Genomic DNA, 6,000 nt, shown 5'->3' with positions numbered 1-6,000 from the left:
GGTTCCGACTCGATGGCACCTGACAACAACAACAACAACAAAGATTCTATGGGCAAAATATTGAATGGCGAGAAAGTATCAAAGATAAAGGAAATAATACACAGAGTACTGTACCAAAAATTAATATAAATGTTCAACCATTTCAACAGGTAGCCTATGACCAAGAATCAATGGTGTTAAAAGAAGTCTAAGCTGCACTGAGGAAGGTACTGACAAAAAATAATGATTCCAGGAACTGATGGAATACAAATTGAAATCTCTCAATAAACTGATGCAGCATTGGAGGAACTCACTTACTCATGCCAAGAAATCTGGAAGACAGCTACCTGATTAACCGATTGGAAGATACCCATATTTATGTCCATTTCAAAGATGGTGGTGGTGGTTATGAGCCGTGGAGTCGGTTCCAACTCACAGCGACCCTGTACAGGGTTTCCAAGGCTGTCAATATTTACAGGAGAAGAAAGCCTCATCTTTCTCCTGTGAAACAACTGGTAGTTTCGAACTGCTGACCTTGCGGTTCGCAGCCTGATTCGTAACCACTACATGGAGAAATCATTGAATGGTATCATTAATATCACATGCAAGTAAATTTTTGTTGAAGATAATTTAAAAATGGCTGCAACAGTACACTGACAGGGAACTTCTAGAGGTTCAAGCCAAATTCAGAAGAGGATGTGGAATAAGGGGTATCATTGCTGACATCAGATGGATCTTAACTGAAAGCAGAGACTACCAGAAAGATGTTTACCTATGCCTTATTGACTGTACAAAGGCTTTCCACTGTGTGGATCATGACAAGCTATGGATAATACAGCAAAAAACAGGTATTCCAAAACATTTGATTGTGCTCATGAGGAACCTATACATAGACCTAGAGGCAGTTGTTAGAACATAACACGGTGATATGGTTTAAAATCAGGAACGGTATGCCAGGGTGGTAGTCATTCACCATACTTATTCAGTATTTATGCTAAGCAAAAAATCAGAGAAGCTGGATTATATAAATAAAGAAGGGAGTGGTATCAGGATTGGAGGAAGACTCATTAACAACCTGCAACATGCAGATGTTACAACCTTGTTTGCTGAAAGTGAAGAGGACTTAAAGTACTTATTGAAGAAGATCATAGACCAAAGACCACAGCTCAGCATGGATTGCACTTCAATGTAAACAAAATAGAACACTCACAAATGAACCAATAAATAACATCATGTTAAATGGAGAAAACAATGAAGTTGTCAAAAACTTCATTTTGCTTGGATCCACTATCAATACTCATGGAAACCGCAGTCAAGAAGAAATGAAATGACATATTATACTAGGTAAATATGCTGCACAAGACCTCATTAAAGTGTTCAAGAGCAAAGAGAACAGCCTGAGGACTCAGGTGTGCCTGATCCAAGCAATGATATCCTTAATCAACTCATATGCATGTGAAAGTTGGGCGATGAATAAGGAAGTCCTTAGAGAATTGATGCGTAGTGGTTACGAATCGGGCTGCGAACCTTAAGGTCAGCGGTTCGAAACTACCAGCCGCTCCGCGGGAGAAAGATGAGGCTTTCTACTCCCATAAGGATTTACACCCTCGGAAACCTTGTACAGGGTCGCTATGGGTCGGAACCGACTCGACGGCACTTAACAACAACAACAACAGAATTGATGCATTTGAATTATGGTTTTGGAGAAGAATATTGAAAAGTGCCATGGACTGTCGAAAAACCAAACAACTTTGTAATGAAATAAACACAGCCAGACTTCTCCTTAAAAGTTAGTATGAGAAGACTTCATCTCTCATACTTCAGACATTTTATCAGGAGGGACAAGTCCTTGGAAAAGGACATTATGCTTGGTAAAGTGGAGGATCAGCGAAAAAGAGGAAGAGCCCCAACAAGATGAATTGGCACAGTGGCAGCAGCAATGGAGTCAAGCATAGCACCAATTGTGAGGTTGGTGCAGGACCCAGCCGTGTTTCATTGTGTTATGCCTAGGGTCACTTTGTTGTTGTTGTTAAGTGCCGTCGAGTCGATTCCGACCCATAGCGACCCTGTATAGGGTTTCTGAGGAGCAGCTGGTGAGCTTGAACCGCCGACCTTGCAGTTCAAATAGCTTTGCAGTCTGGCGCATTAACCCACAGCGCCACACCAGGACTCCTAGGAGCACTTAATAACATATATATATATGTGTGTGTGTGTGTGTGTGTGTGTGTGTGTGTGTGTGTGTGTGTATGGAGTCCTGGTGTGGCACTGTGGGTTAATGCTAATGCACTGGACTACAAAGCCATTTGAACTGCAAGGTCGGTGGTTCAAGCTCACCAGCCACTCCTCAGAAACCCTATCCAGTGTCGCTATGGGTCAGAACTGACTCAATGGTACTTAACAACAACAACAAATGTATGTATATGGAGTCCTGGTGTGGCACTGTGGGTTAATGTGCTGGACTACAGGGTCGGTTTTGAATTGAAAGATTGGTGGCTCAAGCTCACCAGTTGCTCCTCAGAAACCTCAGAAACAGTGTTGCTGTGAGTCGGAACAGACTCAATGGCACTCCACAACATATATGTATATGTGTATACATATGATTTACAGCCTTGGAAACCCTGTACAGGGTCGCTATGAGTCAGAACCAACTCCAAGGCACATAACAGCAATAACAATATATGTGTATACATATTATATATATGTAGGATGTCTTGGTATGGCACCATAGGATAAACACTTTATCTCAAGGTCAGTTTGAACCACAAGGTCAGTGGTTCAAACTCATCAGCATTCCTCAGAAACCCTATTTAGGGTTGCTATGAGTTGGAACCGACTCAATAGTACTTAAGTATACACATGTGTGTGTGTGTTAGGTGCCGTTGAGTCAGTTCTGATCCATGGTGATCATACAGTGCCACACCAGGACTCTCTAAAATAGTGTTTTAATTCTACATAAAACAATGTGAGGTAGAGATACACAGTTTTGCTTGCATGGAGTTCACAGAAGAGAACCTACAACAATCAAGGAAAGAAACATCACAGTGAAGGCTTTGTCCTGTTTTTCCTGAACTCATTTTGGAAGCATTCTCTAGGGATGTTTTTGATTAATTCACTTTACAAATCTCTGCAGCAGGTCAAACTTCCTCTTACCTCCGTGCCATCTACGTCTCCTTCTTGAATGTACCCCTCGCTTAGTTACCCAAATTTGAGGGTGCCTCTCAAGTGCTCCTTCATCTTTTTATAATCACCAGTGCTCAGGTTGATACTTCAGAAGTGAGGAATCCTTGTATCCCAAAGCAATGAAACCTGGGTTCTGCCAATCTTGTTCTTGCTTGTAGTTTTTATTGTTTTTTCCCTCCCTTTTCTCATTCTATTCAATAAACAAACCTGTCTTGGAAAAAATAAAGTCAGAATGCTCCTTAGAAGTAACGATGTAGACCCACGCTTCAGTCTTATGAAGTCCAAACAACTTCATTCAATTATTCATTTACACACTTATTGGTTTAGTCATTAATTTCCCTCATGTACCCTACAGATGCTGCTGCTACTGCTTGGTGGCTGCCTTGTTGGCAAGGTCCTTGGCCTTTTGTGTGGCTATCTCTTTTGCCTTTTCCTTGGCTTCTCGGAAATTCCAACAAGTGTTTTAGGAGGGCCATCACATCTTGCAGTTTGTCCAAGATATATTCAAAACTTTTCATAGTCTTGGTCGCATTGCTTTTAAACCAGGTCAGAGCAAATTCCTGGACAGCTCTAGAGATGCCAAACAAACCCGAGGAGGCCCAGGCTTCCTGGCGAATTTTGGTCCAACTGCTGTTATCAAAGTAAATTCCTCCACCACCATCATCTGGGCATGGTTGATGTTCCAGGTGAAGGTGGTCATGGTCTGATGCTGTGGGTCCACAATGGAGTCCTCCAGGATGTACGTTGAGTGGGCAACATTGGCAGAAATCAGTTGCTTGTCCAGAGAGGCATCCTGTTGGTCTCAGTCAGAGTCACCAGGACAGGAGCTTCTGGTCAGGGGTCATCTCCTGGTGTACTATGTCCTTCATTTGACATGTTTGCTGTAGGGATTCAGATACTGCTGCCAGGAGGCGGTAAACACTTGGTCCCAAGAACTCTGGAAAATGCTCTGACCCAGGAAATACTTCACCACCATCCCCACTGCCTGGGTGTGCTCAGCACTTATGCAGCTTCAGGGGTGCGGAGGCTGGGGGCACAAGGAGGCCAAGCTGGGACTCGGGTGTGCTTCCACCAGGCTCTCAGCTCAGTGACCGTAGCACCAAAACCAACCAACCACTGTCATGAGAAGTGGTCATGTTGTCCTCATATACCTTTTTATTTTTTACTTAGTAATAAATTCCTTTAGGAGTCCTGGTATGGCACTGTGGGTTAATGCGCTGGACTGCAAAGTTGGTTTGAACGGAAAGGTTAGCAGTTCAAGCTCATCAGTCACTCCTTGGAAACCCTACACAAGGTGGCCATGGGTTGGAACTGACTTGACAGCACTTAACAACAACAATTAATTCTTCTATTAATCAACCATTCCCATTAATTCATACAGTCCCTCATTCTCCATCTATTTTTCATTCATTGATTCATTCCATAAAAGATTTACTGGGTGCTGTTCTAGATGCTAGGAATACAGCAATGAACAAAACCCAAGCAGTGAAAAAACAAAACCGTGAACAAAATGAAGTCCTTATCCTCTTGGGATGAACAATAAACACATACAAATATACTTACGTAGTGAAAACTGCAACAAAGGGTAAGGCCATTCATTCATTCCATAGACCCTTACTGAATACCTACTGTGCACTAGACACATTGTTAGGTGCTTAGGACACAATGGTTAAGATGGTGAAGAAAATCCAGGACTTCCAACTCTGAGAGAGCAATGAAATTATTCTCATCCCCATCCTCATCTGAATTTTTGTATGTTCCTTGGGCAATTCTGACACACATGCCACCTGAGAGCCCCTAATCAATATTCCACATATAACAAACAAGCAAACAAAAATACTACCATCAAGTCAATTCTGACTCATAGACCCTGTATAGGGTTTCTGAAACTATAAATCTTTGTTGTTGTTAAGTGCCACTGAGTTGGTTCTGACCCACAGTGACCGAGTATAGGGTTTCTGAGGAGTGGCTGGTGGGTTTGAAATGCCGACCTTGTGGTACAAACTGACTTTGTGATCCAGTGCATTATCCTGTAATGTCACACATCTTTCTCCCACAGAACTGCTGTGAGTTTGAACCACTGAGCTTGTAGTTAGCATGCAGTGCTTATCCTAACCCCAAAATCCTGCGCCAATTATTTCATATCTCTGAGCATCCTACAAACATCTCAAATTCCTTATAATTGATCTCATCTCTAAAACCCTCCTAAATGTTTCCTTCTCCATTCTCTTGATTAGGTTCTTCCATATTGCACCTAAACTTCTGCTAAAATGTCTTCATTGAGCTGTGTGACCCCCAAATTGCCACAGCACAGTTGTTGTTGTTGTTAAGTGCCATTGAGTCAGTTCCGACCATAGTAACCCTGTATAGGGTTTCCGAGGAGCAGCTGGTGAGCTTGAACCACCAACCTTGCAGTTCAAATGGCTTTGCAGTCTGACGCATTAACCCACAGCACCACACCAGCCACATCACAGTGATCACTGTCAAAAATAAACCTGACCAAAAAGTTAGTTATAAATTGTGGCTTAGAGAAGAAAAGTTCAACCTCTTGGTCAACATTCAAGGCTCTTCACAATTTGGGGTTCCAGCCTTTGTTAGCATAACTGACCACCATTCATGGAGCCTACTAATCACTTCCAGGTCCAACTGCACTCCCATGTCATCCCTTCTGCCTGCGTTGCTCTCTCCACCATGCCTACTTAACATAACCTTCTCATCCTTCAAGAATTGTTTCAAATATGACTATTTCTAGAAGCTTCCCTGACAACTCCTCCCCTCCACCCAGAAACAATCAATGTTTCTTTGTTTCCTAGCTATCTAAATACATTTATCATATTATAT

General features: G+C 42.4%; 1 protein-coding gene and 1 pseudogene across 3 annotated transcripts in view; both read right to left on the bottom strand.

Annotated features, from left to right (window-relative positions):
- Positions 1-6,000, bottom strand: part of SYTL2 (synaptotagmin-like 2) — a 91,318-nt gene that overhangs the window by 61,147 nt on the left and 24,171 nt on the right. The gene's annotated exons all lie outside the window — the stretch shown is intronic.
- On the bottom strand, positions 3,509-4,135 carry LOC102832374 (annotated as a pseudogene).

Source organism: Chrysochloris asiatica, unplaced genomic scaffold, assembly GCF_000296735.1.
Source record: "Chrysochloris asiatica unplaced genomic scaffold, ChrAsi1.0 scaffold00074, whole genome shotgun sequence".
NCBI classification, from domain to species: Eukaryota; Metazoa; Chordata; class Mammalia; order Afrosoricida; family Chrysochloridae; genus Chrysochloris; species Chrysochloris asiatica.
The sequence above is the reverse complement of the archived record's forward strand: the minus strand, read 5'-3'. Positions and strand labels throughout refer to the sequence as shown.